This window comes from Mus caroli, unplaced genomic scaffold (genome assembly GCF_978045245.1).
Source record: "Mus caroli unplaced genomic scaffold, Mus_caroli_1 scaffold_16, whole genome shotgun sequence".
NCBI lineage: Eukaryota > Metazoa > Chordata > Mammalia > Rodentia > Muridae > Mus > Mus caroli.
Genome location: NW_028227271.1, coordinates 23993354 through 24011492, shown reverse-complemented (window position 1 = coordinate 24011492; position 18139 = coordinate 23993354). Strand labels below are relative to the sequence as shown.

The 18139-nt window shown below is 50.1% G+C and overlaps 1 protein-coding gene across 5 annotated transcripts in view; it reads left to right on the top strand.

Annotated features, from left to right (window-relative positions):
• The window catches only part of Mgat3 (beta-1,4-mannosyl-glycoprotein 4-beta-N-acetylglucosaminyltransferase), a 54118-nt gene that overhangs the window by 3661 nt on the left and 32318 nt on the right, over nt 1-18139 (top strand). Inside the window, exon 1 of one of the 5 annotated variants that reach the window (XM_085831376.1) lies at nt 1924-1942. The exons of 1 other annotated variant lie outside the window; for it this stretch is intronic. The gene's annotated coding sequence lies outside the window, so the exon portion shown is untranslated. Of the gene's footprint in view, nt 1-1923; nt 1943-2194; nt 2322-4059; nt 4248-18139 lie in introns of those variants that run through there. 3 more of the 5 variants (XM_085831374.1, XM_085831377.1, XM_021183883.2) reach the window with 3 other exon arrangements.

The window sequence follows — 18139 nt, the reverse complement described above, 5'->3', positions numbered from 1 at the left end:
GGCTTTGTGGCCATGAGACAGAGTGGGTATGGAAATACCCACTTTACACACAGCTGGAGCAGGTCAGGGCTGGGTCTCTGGGTGCCTGCAGATGTGTATGGACAGCAGATCCACAGATGCTGAAGCAAGAAGCAGCTTAGGCAGAGACAATGGTGGTCCTCTCCTCACAGCCTGCATGCTGTGCCCTTCCAGTGCTCTTTCCAGCTCTGCCCTGACCTCCAAGCTGCTCCCAGCATCCCTTGCTTCCCTGCTTTCTCTTTGTCTCTTCTGCTCTCAGAAACCCAGATTTTCCTGGTGACAGGTAGGAGGCTCGCTCCTCCCAGCCCATGATAGCCTGGAGTCCGAGGCTGGCATGTAGCTGAAGACCCGGCTCAGGATCTAGAATGTGGGCTAGAGTCCTAGCTCTGCTATTCAGACACCCAACAGTCTCTTCCTGTCTCACTTGTCACCTAATGGGGGCTTTGGGGCTGCTCAAGAAAGCACAGGGCCAGAGGACCCTGGTTGGAATTGGAAATAGAGCAGGGACCTGAGTTCCTCGGGGTTTATGAAGGGTGCTGTCATCCCAGGTCATGCTCTGGTGGCACATAACAACCCTGGCCCACCAAGGGTGCTTTCCAGCAAAGGGGCCTCCCTCACCAAGGGGCTGCCACTTTTCTCTGGGCTCTCTCCTGCTACAAGCCTCTCACAGATCCTTCTGGTGAGAGGTAGTCCTCAAAAAAGAAACCAGAAGCCAGCTAGGGAAGGCGCCTGAGGCTCCTGGCCATTTGGCAGGGTTTGTGAAGCTCCTGCGGTCTGTGTGCCAGGCTGTGCTGGGCGCAAGCAAAGTGAACAGGAACACAGTGAATTATCTGCTATGCTTGCAGGTGAAAAGTCCGTGGAGGGGGAGGAGAAGTGGGAGGGGAGAAGGCAGAGGAGGAGAAGGGTAGATGAGGAGCGGGGCGGGGAACGACCCAGGGAGGCTGTGCTTGGCAGAATGCTGGAAGGCTGGGTTTGAGCAGAAGCTGAATAGGAGGCCTAGACAATAGAGGGAGGATGGGCCTAGGATGGTCCCTGAGGTGCTGAAGAGCCCAGAATTCCTAAATATGTGTCCCGACTCCTTTGAGAATTTGATGATAGTCTTGAGCCCTCCCCAGGAACACATACACCGAGCATGCCCATGTCGACATACCTATGTTCATGTGTGTGTGTGTGTGCACATGCTCGAGCGCACAGTCTAAGTCACACCCATGTGTTCATGCATATGCTGACATATGCTTACAAGCACACATGCTTCTGAGAATTTTGGAATATTCCTGGATACCTTGTAATAATGGATCCCTGTCTATCCACTGCTCCAGGCTTGGTCAGAGTAGAAACTGAGGCATGCAAAGAGAAGAGACTTATTTAGGGTCACCCAGGTGAGGATTCTCCAACTAGAACTTGGGCGTGGTCTCTGGAAGTTAGAAAGTCCTTCAGGGGCCTTCAGAAAGATGGGGTATCTGGGCTAGATCCTGAAGGATGGGTGGGAACCCCTCACCTGTAGACCCAGAGGCCAGGTGAGATGACCCAGGGAGGGGAATGCAGCTGCCTAGCAGGCAGAGCCAATGCTTGGGTAACAGACCTAGCAATTGTTCCCTGAGCCAAATCAGTTCTAGAAAGAAAGAGCCGGCTTGAGCTGTAAGGTGACACCGAGCAACATGCTGGGGGCAGGATAATCTTGTATCTGGGCTTCTCCCAACTCCAGCTCTTACAACCTCCAAGTCTACCAGCCAGTCCCAAGGAAGAGGGGCGGGGGGAGGCGAGGACTACCTACCAAGCCCCTCCCTACACCCCCCCAACAGGAAGTGACTGAACGGGTAGCCAGATGCTGGTGATATAGGTAGGAAGGTCGACCCAAGCACCCTACTCTACAATGAAGAAGCTCAAGGGTTCACGGTGGGACAGGACTAGAACCCAAGCTTCAGTAAGTCCATATTCCCTGCCTCAAGCTGCTTTGTCAAAGAGAAGGAACTGAAAGGGGTCAGAGGAAGGGGAAATAAAGGCTCTCTCTTTCCTGCCAGCCCCAGGGGAGGCGAGCTCCTCCTCCCAGCGGGTCTGGGCTGAGACGGGGAGGGGCATTTGCTATCCTGGACCATACCCAGGACGGCCTAGAAAGTCACTTGCTATCTCTGAAGGGCTGGGGAAATCTGTACTCACCACGCTGTCCCAAAAGACCAGGAAAGAAACCCCAAGACACGGAGGCGGACTTTGGTATGACCCTAACAGAGACAGCTCCTCCTCCTTCCCAGAGGCCTCCCAAGAAGCTTGGGAATTTGGAAAGGAAGGAAAACAAAGATCCAAGGGTGAGTGGGGGGTCGGGGTGGGGAGAGTGAGAGAGAGCAAACAGCAGGTCTCCAGAACCTTCCAGATGTGGCCAACTCTGCGCAGGGCAAGGCCAGGCCATCTCTTTTCCTCCACACAACTGCAGGGGGTGGCACTTCTCATTGCCTCCTAACGCTGAAGGCTCAGGGCAGGCAAATGGGAGTGTTTTGCATTCTACTGAAATCAAAGGCCATGCAAGTTGTGTGTGGAATAGAACCTATGGTAACTGGCTGGCATATGGGAGGGTCTGGGCTTCATCTCCAGCGCCACAATAAGTAAATACATTCAGACAAATTGATGACCTGGAGAGGGAGACAAGTTATAGAGGCGGCGTACTGGTTTTTAGGTCACAACAGAATGCCTCAAATCAGGAGAAAGTGTCAGGGCTGGAGAAATGGCTCAGTGGTTAAGAGCACCCACTGCTCTTCCAGAGAAGCTGAGATCAAGTCCCAGCACCCATGTCAGGTGCTTCTGACTGCGATCCAGCAGGGCTCTAGGGATGGGGATCCCACTCCCTCTTCCAACATCCACTACTATGTATATATATATATATATATATATATATATATATATATATGCATACATTCATAAGACACATATACATGTCTGGGTAAATAATAAAAATAAGAGTTAAAAATCATTTAGAGCCGGGTGTTGGTGGTGCATGCCTTTAATCCCAGTACTCGGGAGGCAGAGGCAGGCAGATCTCTGTGAGTTCAAGGTCAGCCTGGTCTACAGAGTGAGTTCCAGGACAGCCAGGGCTACACAAGAGAATCCCTGTCTTGAAAATAAATAAATAAATAAATAAATAAATGAAGGAATGAATAAACAAACAAATATCATACGTGACCTGAGTGCTAGAGACTGCCCATTATAAGCAGCATCCTGGGGGTCGGGTGTGGAGTGTGGGGAAGAAGAATGGAGAAACCTCCAAGTCTGGGGGTGAATCCCAGATCCAGCACATTCTGTCACCCTCTGTGCCTCATGGATGGCTTTGTGCATTGATGAAGAGGGTGGAGGCAGAAGGATGTACAGAGGCCAACACATCCGAGCAAGACACAAACTAGCACGGACACTGCGTCGACCCAGTACCCAGTGTTTTAGACGCTTTCCTGTACCAGGCCTTTGCATAGGGCTACAGTACACACCGGTCAGGACCTCGTCACACCACCACACAGGAGGCCTGTGCCCCAGCCACAGTATGCCCACAATCACGCCACAGTACGGATCTATCTACACACCCCATGCACATAAGGGCCAATCTACCACACGCTGCAGAACACACACAGATCCACTCACACGCAGAGCCCCGACAAGCACTTTGGCCAGCTCCGCGTCACACAGCACACACACCCGCACAGGACGCCCGGGCAGTGGGCCGGCGCACGCACGGTCACAGGCAGGGCACGCGCACACTCGCGCGTCCGATTGCTGCACACACACACACACACACACACACACGCACACACACACACGCGAAAGAGGCGCGGGGCGGTGGCGGGAGCTCGCGGTCCAGGCGCCCCTGGCCCGGAGCGCGCAAAACCCGGCTGGCGGGGGAGGGGACGCGGCCGCGCGGGGGCGGGGCGGGGGCCGGCGGGAGCGGGCACCTCCAGCGCAGCGCTCGGCCTCGCCGCCGCGCCCCCGCTACCGCCCCAGGGTGCAGTCAAGCGGCCGCGCCGGGCCCGCGGGACGGGGTGGAGGTGGGGTGGGGGGCGGGGATCGGGCCGGGCCCGGGCCGCGCTGCCTGCGATGCCGGGCGCCCGCCGCAGCCGTCGCCGCCGGAGCCCGGGATGGGGCGAGGAGAGGCTGCGGCGGACGCCAGCATCTCCCCGCCGGGGACCCCGGGGGCCCCGGATCCGCCGCCGCCGCTGCTGCTGCCGCCGCTGCTGAGACCCAGCGGGCGATGGGTGAGTTGACCCTGGAGCCGGGGACCCGCGCCGCAGCCCTGCATCTTCCCCGCACCCCAGGCCTCGCCTCCGCGTCCCCCCCTCCCGTCTCCCCCCGTGGTGGTCCCGCAGCTCCGGGGGCGGGGGCATGGGGCTGAGGAGGGGGGAGATGTGGGGGACTGCTTAACCGGCGCCCCCTGCCCCCACCCGCCTGCTCTCCGCAGCTCTCCGTGGCCGCGGGGCAGAGCCTGACGCGGCGACCCCCTCCCTTGGCTGGACCGGGGTGGGGTGGGGGCGTCCCGAGGCGCGGAGCTCCAGCCATGCTTTGTGCGCTGCACTCTCTCCCTTCCACCTCCGGCGCAGCTCGGGGCTGGGGGCGCGAGGCCTCAGCTCTTGCCTTCCCCACCCCCGACCCCGGGCTGCTGCGGCTGCTGGCCGAGGCCCAGGCGCGGTTGGGGTGCTGGGCGGGTGTGGGGGCTGTGGCTGGAGCTGTAACTACAGATGCCTTAGTGGGGAACAGGGAAAAGCTTAGCATGAGAGGCCCCCACCTTCTACTGGGGAGGGGTCTCCCTCTCTTTGCACTGCACTGCCCAGGGCGGAGGAGGGCTCCTGGCTGGGGGAGGGCGCTATAAATATCTACAAATAGTTCTGGAACCGGGCTGGGGTGGGGAGGGGAGCTTGCTTGGTTGTGCTAGTGGCGGGGGTGCCTGAGCTGGGGCGCAGCATCTCTGATTGCTGCGCCTCAGTCAGCTCCAATGGCCTGAGGTCTGATGATGTTCCCTCGCCTGCAGAACTCAGAAGGGGGATGTAGGCAGGAACATTTTCCCTACTGGGATTTTTCTGTGGTCCTCCATCATCTCTGGGACACGGGTGCAGAAATGCCTTCATGGGGGATTGACCTGGAGGGACACCGTTATTAAAGGTCCAGGCAATGAGCCAACCGTGAGGATGACAGGGAGAGCAAGACAAGGCGCTCTCCTTCTGGGAGCTGGCAGCTCCAGGATTATTAGTGCTGCCCAACACTAAGGAGATAGGCAGGATTTCTGGGAAAGTTAGAAAGAGGGGCTCTTTGCTCTAGGGAGGAAGAACCTACTGGAAGACGGAAAAGTTCCCAGGGCTGAAGAAATAGTAAGAGAAAGGACTGAGAGGTGTGCTCTCTGGTGTGTAGCATGGTGGGACACTGAACCCCGAGGAGAAATGAGCTGAAGCGCGGTTATCCATGTGTGGCCGGCTGTGGTTGTACAGTGATTAATACTGTGTGTATGGTTGCAACAACCATCGTTCGAATCTGAGTCCCAACACCAGTGATAGGACAAATGCCGCGAGAGGTGGGGGTACTTTTGGCAGGTGGTGCCAAGGTGTGCCTTGGAGTGAGGACATGAGGGATAGATAGATAGATGGAGGCAGACACACAGGGAGACAGATGAGAGAGCTCTGACAGAGATGAGAGAGCTCTGGGGTGACTGGAGCCCCATTTTATGGGCAGCACCTAGCACACCTCGTGCACCGGCATAAGCTGCTGTTAGGTCCCGGAGGGTACGCCAGTGGGAATGCCTGATTACCTCTGAAGAGGGAAGCCAACGCTTCCGAACAGGATGGCCAGGTAGAGAAAATATGGATGTCCACACCAGGAAGTTAGGACTGGCTCCAGGGGACTGCAGGGAGCTAGCTGTTCTTGGCAGGGATTGAGCAAATGGCCTCAGCGGCCTCTTTTGGAACTCTGTGTGTCTTGTCATTAGTGCTCATCAGTTACCCCATGCTGTGCTGTGAGGTATGGTTGTATGTGTGAGTGTCTGTGTGTGTGTGTGTGAATGTCTATGTGTGTCTCTGTGTGTTTGTCTGTATATGTGTGTGTATATGTATGTGAGTGTGTAGGTGAGTGTCTGTGTGTGTGTATATGAGCATCTGTGTGTGTCTGTGAGTATATGTGAGTGTGTGTATGTGAGTGTGAATGTCTATGTGAGTGTCTGTGAGTGTATGTGTGTAAGTATATGTTTGTCTGTATGTGTGTGAGTGTGTGTGTACGTGAGGATCTGTAGCTGTCTCACTTCAGGAAGTTGGTGCTATGAGCCTCAGTTTCCACCTCTTTGAAGTGGAGAGAATCCTCCCCAGGATTTTGGCGAGGACTAGAAGTGAGGTGGCATGTAAGGATGCCTGACACCTGCACCATGGTGGGAAATTGCTGGCTGCCGAGTTGGTATTGTTACCTGTAAAATGAGGCCATCTGATGCCAGCTGGCTGTGAGGCCAGTTTCACGGCGGGGGGGGGGGGGGGTGTCGGGCTGTGCTGAGGATCATGGGAGGACTGGTGTGAAAGGGAGGGTCAAGGAATTCCTTCTGGGATTCTAGGAGGAGGTGAGGAGTGAGGAGTGGCCAGCAGGAGGGTGGGTGGTCTACAGAGAAGAGTGCCCTGGTCCCTCTGGGTACCCACCACCATGCAGCTCCTTTCTCAGCGAGAGACTTGAGGCATACTGCTCTGCTCCCGGACTGCTCTTCTTCTAACCAGATCTAGCTCTTTACTTGGAGACACAGGCTCCTTTCTAGAACTTTCTTCTGACGTTCAGGCCAAGAAACATGTTGTATTCAGATGAGGGGTAGGGACTCAAGAGAACATAAGCCTTTTTCTCAGGATAGGTTCCCCTGGGCACTTTGCACCAGCCCAGCCCTGCTCTGGCTGCCAGGGACCCAGGCATCATTACTTGAATCAGACTCTTGATCTAGTGGCCAGGTCCAGATCTTGACTCTGCCACTTCTCAATCTGTGACTATCTCTCTGACCTCAGTTTCCCTGACTCTCAAATGGGGACAGTGTATATGGTATCATTTGAGCACTTAAAAAAAAAAAAACTTATTTACTTATTTATTTTATATGAGTATATTGTAGCTGTCTTCAGACACACCAGAAGAGGGCGTCAGATCTCATTACAGGTGGTTGTGAACCACCATGTGGTTGCTGGGAATTGAACTCAGGACCCTTAGAAGAGCAGTCAGTGCTCTTAACTGCTGAGCCATCTCCCCACCCCTCATTTGAGCACTTTTAGTGTGATTTCTGCTGGGCATTTCCTGTGCCCTCTTAGAGTGAAACTTGGAAACTATGCATTTGTCCCAACACACGGGCCATCTATGTTCCTGTGGACAGGGGCTTGCCTTGCTGTGTCTGCATTCAGGCAGGGGGGACTGGTGTGCTGACATCTGGGGTGTCTGGTAAAATAAAACCCCTGAGAATTAGTGTCGGTCAATTCCTGTGCTGTACGTCTCCTGAGCAGTGGCTAATGGGAGGCGGTACACATCAGCTTCAGTGCCTGGACAAGCATTCAGATGGTGCCTAATACTGACAGTTGATAAAAGGTCAGGGGCTGTTGATGAGAAGAGTCTGGAGAGCTGCCAGGCAGTGCCATAGGTAAGAGCATTACCAGAAGGGATTGTCCCAGGCCTCTGGGCTGGGGGCAGAATTTCACCCCAAGGACCCGATCTGCCATGATAGGGGGTGGACGAAGATGTTGGGAACTATTTCCTGAGATTCCCCCACATCACTGAACCTGGCTTTCTTCCTCCTCCTCCTCTTCCTCCTCCTCTTCCTCCTTCTTCTCAAAGATTTATTTTATTTATTTGAGTACACTGTGGCCATCTTCAGACACCCCAGAAGAGGGCATCAGATCCCATTACAGATGGTTGTGAGCCACCATGTGGTTGCTGGGAATGGAACTCAGAACCTCTGGGAAAGCAGTCAGTGCTCTTAACCGATGAGCCGTCTCTCCAGTCCTGATCCCGACTTTCTACTGCTCTAGCTGCTCTCACAAGGGTTCCCCTCAATCTTGATCTGGCTGCCTCCTCCTCTTCCTCCTCTTTCTCCTCTTCTTCCTCCCCTTCCCTCTTTTAATAGAACCCTGACATGCTAGCCCAAGAGTTTAGAGATGAGCTTCAAACAGCTCAGCTGTCATTCCTTCCCACCCCTTCCTGCCCATCAGCAACTTCCCCACGTACCTCTTTCACAGTGCCAGCTCCCCACCTCAGGTCAGACCAGTCCACTCCTGCTGCTGATATCTGTGCCCACAAACATCCTCAGAGGCGCGTATCTTTCTCATGAAAGTTTGTGTGTGCACAAGTATGATGTATTCATGTTGGTGTGTCCACATGTATGCATACATATAAAGGCTTGAAGTTAACATTGTGTGGCTTCCTTCCACTTTAGTTTATTTCCATGTTTAAAATTTTTTTTATGTGATGTGTATGAGTGTTTTGCACTTCTCATCTGTCTGCACGGTTTGTTGGTGTGATTCTCCCAGAGGCCAGAGGAAGGCACTGGTTGCCCTGGAACTGGAGTGACAGATGGTCGGTAGCTGTCATGGGAATGCTGGGAACCAAACAGCACTCAGTGCTCTTAACTACTGAGCCATCTCTCCAACTCCACCTTATTTTTTGAAATGAAGTCTCTCATTGCACTTGGAGCTACTGACTTGGCTCTGTTGATTGGCCAGCAAGCCCCAGGGATCCTCCCTGGCATTGGATTACAGGCAGTATGCAAACACTGTCTGGCTTTTTTTTTTTTTTTAATATAATATCAGTACTAGGTGGGGGTCAAACGTAGGCAAACCTCATACTTGAGCATCAAGTACTTTATCAACTAAGCCACCTCCTCAGCTCCTAGCCATGGAAATGTTAATGGTTGTATATGGTGCACTTATAGTAAACAGGAGTACTCAGAGGGACGCATTGAGGTACAATTTGTTTACACTGACTGTGATGGTTTGTATATCCTTGGACCAGGGAGTGGCATCATCTCAAGGTGTGGCCTTGTTGGAATAGGTGTGACCTGGTTGGAATGGGTGTGTCACTGTGGGTGTGGGTATAAAATCCTCACCCTAGTTGCCTGGAAGTCAGTCTTCCACTAGCAGCCTTTGGATGAAGACATAGAACTCTCAGCTCCTCCTGCGCCATGCTTGCCTGGATACTGCCATGCTCCCACCTTGATGATAATGGACTGAACCTCTGAACCTGTAAGCCAGCCCCAATTAAATGTTGTTTTTTCCAGCACTCGGGAGGCAGAGGCAGGCGGATTTCTGAGTTCGAGGCCAGCCTGGTCTACAAAGTGAGTGCCAGGACAGCCAGGGCTACACAGAGAAACCCTGTCTCGAAAAACCAAAAAAATAAATAAATAAATAAATAAATAAATGTTGTTTTTTTATAAGACTTGCCTTGGTCATAGTGTCTGTTCACAGCAGTAAAACCCTAACTAATACACTGACTAATCCTTGTTCTCATAGTTTGAGCCTTACCATGTCAGGGAAGCCAATGTGGGTCCTGATCCTTTCTGTCAATCCACGGAGCATGTGCCTTTGGCTTTGGGGCGTTTGTGTGTTTTTTTGTCCGTATGTGGATTCTTTTTAGTTGTGCCTCTGTGTATGTGTCTGTCTGTCTCTGTGTGCATGGACACACCTGTGTGTGCAGGATCCTGAGGAGGCCAGAAGAAAGTGTCAGGTCCCCTGGAGGTGGAGTCACAGGCAGCTATGTGCTGCTTGACATGGGTGCCAGGAATGAAACTTGGGTCTGTAGAAGAGCAGCTTCTAACCCCTGAAGCATCTCTCCAGCCCTGGTATGTGTGTTGTTAATGTGTTTGCAATAGTCAGCCAGTGATATACTGAGGTGGTCTTTGGGAAATGTGGATAAACAAATAAATACATAAATGAATGATTCTCAGCTCAGCCCCCAATGCTCTGACCTTTCCCCTCCCTTCTCCATCCCTGATGAAGAAAACGGACCCTCCAGAGGGCAGCTTCTCAATACAGAGAGGTGCTCACAGGAGCCCTGTTTGGTAGGAGTTACTGTCTCCACCTCTCAGAAGAAGACAAAGGATAGGATTTAATTGTCTACGACCTCTCTCATGGTCTAGCATGGAGCAGACCAGGGGCCACAGCTTTGCCCATATCTACATAGTTAATGGATTCCTAAAATAAGTTTTGCTTGTGTGGCCAAAAGTGGAAATGCCTGTTGGTGCACATTTCATCTTTTCTACAAACATAAAGTCGGAGCCATTGAGACCGTTCACGCATCTACTAATTACTCAGTTGCTTTATGAACTTAAAGGTTACATGTCATAAAACGTTGCTTCCTGCTAAAGTGGAGCCCTTTGTGGGGGAAGGAAAAGGCCTGGATAACCTGTGTATCCTTCTGCTGCCCTATTCCTCTCAGCTAGGAACTTTCCAGAAGTGGCAGCTTGGAACGGAGAGGGTATCAATGGGCATTGTGGACTCAGGATGTCTGGCTGGCAGAGACCAACCCCAGATGAGTTGCCACTTAGGTATCTTCCCAGCTGCACCTCCCAGTTAATGACTTGTTCCTGTTCATTGGATACTTACCCATTGCCTGAGCAGGCTAACATCCGTCCCATGGGGCAGTACCGGATGCCTGGAATAGAGGCTCACAGCCAGGAAGTGGTAGGAGCGAGGTTACATTCCATTTGTAGGGATTATTTGTCCAGCTCGCTGTCTGAGCCCTCTTGTTCTTCCACACCTGGCCCTTTTCTCTCTTTGGGTTCCCAAGAACCTGCACGAGCCTTTCCCAAAGCAGTGAGCTGCAGAGACACCAGGCTACCCTCCCTTCGGTGTTTGCTTTAGCTTATAGCTATCTCCTGTCTTTGGTCTCATTTGCCGGTTGAAGGAGGGGCATATTTCCCAGTCCCTACCTGGCTGTGCATTAGAGCCCTTCCATGGCAGAGCTAGGAACTCACAAAAGCCTGTAATGGTGGGGCATGGTGGTAAAGGTGTACTTTACCAGTGCTTAGAAGGCAGAAACAGGTAGATCTTGGGAAGCTCCTGGTCAGCCTGGTCTACATCGCAAGTTTCAGGCTGGCCAAGGTTGTTACATAGTATCTTAGTTGGTGTCTCTTCATAACAATGAAACCCTATGATCAAGGCAACTCTTATAAAGGAAACAGTTTAATTGGGACTGGATTACAGGTTCAGAGGTTCAGCCCATTATCAAAGCAGAAAGCCTGGCAGTGTCCAGGCAGGCATGGTGCTGGAGGAGACACGTTCTACATCTTGATTCGAAGGCAACCAGGAGAGACTGGCATCCTCAGGCAGCTAGGAGGAAGCGCTCTTCTGCAGCGGTGGAGCCTCCACAGTGCGCGCTTCTCCAACAAGGACACCTCTCCTCACAGAACCAACTCCCTGTGGGCCAAGCGTAATTCAAAGCATCACACACAGTAAGATCCTCTTTCAAAAGCAAACAAACAAAAGATTAGCTACACTTTGTATATCTGGGTGTGGGGGGACAGAGACAGCTCCAGGGGTCAGCTCTCACCTTCCACTAGATGGTTTCAGGGGATTGAACTCAGGTCACCAGACTTGGCAGCAGGTGCCTTTACCCACTGAACTGCCTTGCTGGCCCTATTTTGCATTTTTTTCTTTGTTTGTTTGTTTCTAAAGCTAGAACTCAGGGCCTCTCAGGGTTCCTAGGCAAGTGCCCTACCATCAGACTACCTTCCTGACCCATGCAGCTTTTAAAAATGTTCTCCTGAACATTGCTAGACCCTTAGGCCCCCAAGAACCACTGTCTGGCCCCGGAAAGACCAGGCTGCCTCATGATACCTCTGGTTCCCCTGCTTGTTCTTGGCCTCTGTTCCCAAACACCTAGGCTTTCAATCATTGTTGCTATTGCTGGACCGTCTTGGCTCCTTTGGAGGCTGATTTTGGCCTAAGCTGCCCCCTGAGCTTGCCTGTATTCTGGGAAGATTTTAGTAGTTAGATTATTGTGCCACTGAACCGTGAGGGCCACAAAGCATGGCAGGAGAGGCTGGCACTGGACCTCCAGGCAGAAGGCATTCACTAAATATTCTTTAAATATTTATTAAATGGATTACAAGGACAGCAAGTAAGAGCCATTTCCGGGAAGGATACGACTTGACTGGCATGGTAAAAAGATCTACAAGGTGTGTCCTTGACTACACCCAGTGAGAAGGTTTGTGGAGTTGTCTCCTGTTTCCAACTAAGACCTTGCCACATTCTGATTCAAAGAATAGAGTGGACAGATGATAATAAAACAGCATTGGATTTAAATGAAACAGGTTTTTTATTCTCAGTTAGGGTGCCGGCCAAGAGTGGATACAGCTCTGACAATCTACTGCTCAAAGCTCTCAGAGGCCTTGGGACGCCAACCAAGAATTAGCTCTGAGAGGCATTACAGCTTTGGAAGACTTCCAGAAGATCAGGTCTTTGAGGTAATGGGTAGCCAGCCATTGACACCCAGAAGTTGGCAATAGATAGCTGGAGTCTCAGAGGCGATTGTGGGTTGAATAAGAACGGCCTCTGTAGCTTAAGAACTTGAAAGCTTAATCATCAGGGAGCGGTACTATTTGAGAAGGATGAGGAGGTGTGACTTTGTCGGAAGAAGTATTGGCACAGTCATAACTAATGGGAAAAGCAAAAGTCATAAAGCCAGCCCATCTGCTTGACCAAGATCCAGCAGAACTGAGCCACATCCTGCAACCAGTGTCCTGCCGTCTTCCACATCTCCTCTTGGTCTCCATGTGTTGCATACTTGGGGGGGGGGTGTTAATATTTGTACAACTTAGGATATTGGATTAATGGAAATTTTCTTAGGAATCATTTATGTCTTCTCCCAGCAGTACTGCTTCTAAGCTTCAAAGTCCTGAACATACTACCCCTGCTGGTTTTAGGGAGATAGCCTTATCTGGCCCCACGTGAAGGTCTTCCTGACACCCTGGAGGCTGTGACTCAAATAAAGACACCAGAGGTCTCTTATGAGGCTCTGACTCCAAGACACTCTTGGAGCATCTGCCTCTGTGTTTAACTTACTCAGGACCAAGATAATCAAAATAAAGTCAACTTCAAAAGATAAACAAGACAAAGGTAGCCTAGAGAAGTGGGCAGCAGCTCAGGTTAAAAACCTCTTCTACTGTACACTCAAGCAAGTATGTAGCAGATAAGATTGTGGGCCACATATGGTATGCCCCTTGAGGAAAAGATACAGCAATAAAGTTACATTGGCTGGAGTTATCTCTGCCCTGCACAGGGGCTTATATTGATGGACAAAGAATGTTGTGGATAAGAGATAAGAGAATAAAATATTAAGACCTCCAGCTGGGCAGTGGTGGTGCACGCCTTTAATGCCAGCACTTGGGAGGCAGAGGCAGGCAGATTTCTGAGTTTGAGGCCAGCCTGGTCTACAGAGTGAGTTCCAGGACAGCCAGGGCTACACAGAGAAACCCTGTCTTGAAAAACCTAAAAAAAAAAAAAAAAGACCTCCCTGTCTTAGAAAAGTTAGTTCATGTTAGGCCATTGTGGTATCATATGACCAAGAAATAAAAGAATACCAAGATTAGACATATAAATAAATTCTACAAGGATATAAAATATAAACATTGATTATGGCAGAAATTGAATAACTGTAGCAGCTTTGGCCTGAAGATTTTTTCTTGGGGCCTAATGACAATTAGCACTTGATAATACACTGCTTGGGATATGACTGCCTGCCCAGACTGACTTGGCTATTTTCTGTCTAATGCCCTTGAAATCACCAGCCTGAGAACAGGCTGTCATGCTTTGGCAAAATATGCCTCTAGATTATTTGTTTGTTTGTTTGTTTGTTTGTTTAAGACAGGGTTTCTTTCTCTGTGTAGCCCTGGCTATCCTAGAACTCACTCTGAAGACCAGGCTGGCCTCAAACTCAGAAATCCACCTGCCTCTGCCTCCTGAGTGCTGGGATTAAAGGCGTGCATCACTACTGCCTGGCATGCCTCTAGATTCTTAAAATTTGGTTGTGGAATTGATGAGGGAAAACAATTGTAAAAGATAACTAACTCTGTTTTGTCATGGTTTATCAATGATGACTAAACTTATGACCAAGAGGAAGTTAAAACAAGTGTCAGGGACAGAAGTGCTATGATCTGTGCTTTGGAGCAATATAAATCTATTTATGCCTATTGAGTTCAGTATAAATAAAGAAACACCCCAACTGCCAGTCAGTCAGGCTGCAAGATTCCCCCTACTTCCCCTCCCCCCAGCTTCTCACCCCATACTCCCCTTCCCCCACACACACATCCTCCCTCCAACCACCCTGCCTGACTCACCCCTCACAGGCAGGCTCCTTATCTGTTTTGTGGGATTTGGTAATCTCCATTGGGCAGAGTATGTCACTGGTGGGATTGGTGTTGAAACTTTAAAGTGGTGTTTAAACCCATAGCCAGGCTCAGTCATTACTCACTTCCCCAGCCTCCCCCATTCCCGCCCCCATCTGATGCCTGTGGATCAGAATGTGGAAACCTCTCGGCTACTTCTTCAGTACCATGTCTGCCTGGGTGCAGCCATGCTTCCCACCATGACTATAAGGGACTGAACCTCTGCAACTGTAAGCCAACCCCAGTTAAGAGTTGCCTTGCTCATAGTGTTTCTTTACAGCAGTAGAACTGGAGGCCTTCAAGGTAGTGGGTCTCTCAGACTGCAGTACCTACCACTAATAAGCACTGTGAACCCAAATAGTTACAACTTATATTTATAGTGCTAACAGGACCAATATGCTAGAGGTTTATTTTATTTTTTACTTACTAATTTATTTATACAGTCTTACACTGTAGCCATGCTGGCCTGGGAATTACTATGTATCCCAGGTTGACTTCAAACAGATTTCAATCTTCCTGCTTCAGCTCTGTCTCCAACTAAAATTTAGAGATATGGACTACCATACCCATCTCTGGGCTCTTCTTTCTTTTCTCTTTCTCTTTCTCTTCCTCTCCTCTCCTCTCCTCTCCTCTCCTCTCCTCTCCTCTCCTCTCCTCTCCTCTCCTCTCCTCTCCTCTCCTCTCCTCTCCTCTCCTCTCCTCTCCTCTCCTCTCCTCTCCTCTCTTCTCTTTTCTTTAAAAATATTTATTTATTTGTTTGTTTGTTTATTATATACACTGTAGCTGTCTTCAGACACTCCAGAAGAGGGCATCAGATTTCGTTAGGGATCGTTGTGAGCCACCATGCGGTTGCTGGGATTTGAACTTTGGAAGAGCAGTCGGCGCTCTTAATCACTGAGCCATCTCACCAACCCCTCTTTCTTTTTCTTTGTGTAATATTAGGTGTGGAACTCAGGGCCTTGTATGTGTGAGGCAAGTGCTTTGTATCAGAGCTATAGTTATTTTTATTGTTCATTTATCATTCCTAAGATTTATTTTTGAAAGTTTTTTTCCCCTATTTTAGGTTTACTTATTTTCTATGTATGAGTGTTTTGTTTGCATGCATGTGTGTGTGTCATTTGTGTATGCCTGGTGCCTATGAATGTCAGAAGATGACATTGGATCCTCTGGAACTGGAATTATAGATATTTGTGAGCTGCTGTGTAGGTGTTAAGAGCCAAACCTAGGTCCTCTGCAAGAATAGTAAGTGCTCATGTTGTCCCAGTGAACCATCATCTCTCTAGCCCGTCCTTTATTTATTTATTTATTTATTTATTTATTTATTTATTTATTTCTATTATTTCTATGCACAGATGTTGTTTATGTGAATACAAGCACCCGAGGAGGCCAGAAAAGGATGTTGCATTCCTGGGATCTGGGGTTACAGATATTTACAAGCTGTTTGATGTGGGGTGCTGGGGACAACTCCAAACCTCTGCAAGAACAGTATAGGCTTCCAACGGCTGAGCTATGTCTCAGGTCCATTGCGTGTCTTTCCTGAGGGTTGTTGTTCTAGTATCTCTTGAGCTCCACACAGGCCGTGGTCCCAGGATAATTCTCATTTCGTTATGTAGAAACTGAGTCTCAGGTTAGAGCAGTCACACAAGCAGGAAGTTCTGTAGAAAGAGCGGCCATTTGGGGAACGGGTGGTTAGTATGGTATTCTTTTTGCTGCTTTCAAAGCAAAAACGTGAGTTGGAAGGGACAGTTCTGCTTCCTTCCTACCTTGTACCCTGGGTTCAGAAACCACTTAAAGGCAGTCCAGTGCCATACTGCAAGCTCCCAGAATGTGAGCTGAGTGCAGCCAGCTTGCAAGAGGTCACTGGGACTGAGCAGGGCATTATGATTGTGTAGAATGGTCTTGTAGGATGACCAAAGGACTCTCCGAAGTTCACCTGACACACCTCCATGCAAGGGACTTTGTGACTTTAATTTTTTCAAAATTCTACTTTTAATAATGGTTCTTAAACACTTTAACCTCCCTTCTAGCCCACCACGCACCAAAGGTAGTGGATAAGAAAGGATATGGTGGAAATGGATCTGTTTAGAAATGGTTCTTTATGCCGGGGCAGTGTTGCACACCTTTAATCCCAGCACTTGGAAGGCAGAGGCAGGCAGATTTCTGAGTTTGAGGCCAGCCTGGTTTACCTAGAGAGTTTCAGAACACTCGGGGCTACACAGAGAAATCCTGTCTCGTGGGAGGAAGGCACTAGAGAGATGGCTCAGCGGTTAAGAGCACTGGCTGCTCTTCCAGAAGTCCTGAACCACACAGTGGCTCACAACCATCTGTAATGGGATCCGATGCCCTCTCCTTGTGTGTCTGAAGACAGCTACAATGAACTCATATACATAAAATTAATAACTAAATCTCTTTAAAAGAATGAGTCTAGTATTTATTCACTCATTCATTCATTCATGTATATTAGTACTCTTTTGCATGTCATGCCTGAATGACAGAAGAGGGAATCAGATCCCATTATAGATGGTTGTGAGCCATCATGTGGTCACTGGGAATTGAACTCAGGACCTTTGGTATTGACTTTTGTCCCTTTGTTCAGAGCCCTGTTTCAGCTCTTCTCTGAACCCTTTGTGCACTTGTCATTGAGGCTCCCACAGAAAGTTAGGTCTGATCTCCAGGGGCTGCGAGGATGAGCCCAGATTGCCCAAGGCTTTGGTCTGTCTTCTCCTTGGGATAAGTGGAGTACTTGTGCCAAGGGCACTGAGGAGCCTGGTGGAGATTCTGCAGAGCAAAAGAAGGGGATTGGCCGCAACTGGAGGTTCGAGGACCAGCAACAAGACTCACTGTGGTTCCTTGTATCTCCATGCAAAGGGACAGAGTGGTGGGACAGACTTTCTGCCTTAGCTCCTGAAAGTCTTGGAAAGGTGAAGCTGAGTCCAGGGCGTTTTCTTCTTAGCTAGGCAGAGGGGCCGAGCTAGGAACCTGCAGTCCTCATGGCCAGATAAACTACCCATTTTGTGGGAGGAAAATAGAGCTCTATGACACTCAGGACTTAGGCCAGGTGGTGTGTGATAGCCCAGGGTTCTCTGCACCATCATACCTCTCATGCTGCCCCTGTCTCCAAGATAGGAAATTTCTCCCCAGGATCTGGGTCAGGTCTAGGATGAATGAGGAGTGAGGCGGATAGAGTTCTCTGAGCTCCTGTCCTCCAGAGTACAGAAGGGTAAAGTCTGATAGAGAAAAATGCACGTTGCCCCAGAACTGACAAGAAATCTATGGAGATGGTAGGTACAGGGGGAAGGGAAGGGAAGGGAAGGGAAGGGAAGGGAAGGGAAGGGAAGGGAAGGGAAGGGAAGGGAAGGGAAGGGAAGGGAAGGGAAGGGAAGGGAAGGGAAGGGCTGAAGGATCTGGCCAGGCCTCCCTCTTTCGTTTGCTGTTTTCCTGAAAGGGAAGAGGAACCGTTTAAAACAGGAAAGTGGAAGTTTTGTCTTTGAAAGGCAACAGAGAAGGAAAGTTCCTGGACTACAGCTCCTTCTTCCTTCTGTCCGGTTCTGGTGCCATCTCCTGATCCTGAAGCTATGTCTGGCTGTGAGAACCCCTAATGGGACTTTCCTGGCCCTAGCAACATTCCTTAAGTGTATATGGTACAAGAAAACACTTTTTTTTTTTTTTTTGAGATAGGATTTCATGTATCTCAGACTGGCTTGAACTTGATAATGGCTGAAGATGACTTTGGACTCCTGCCCCTAGCCCTCAGAGTTACTGGGATATGTAAGAATT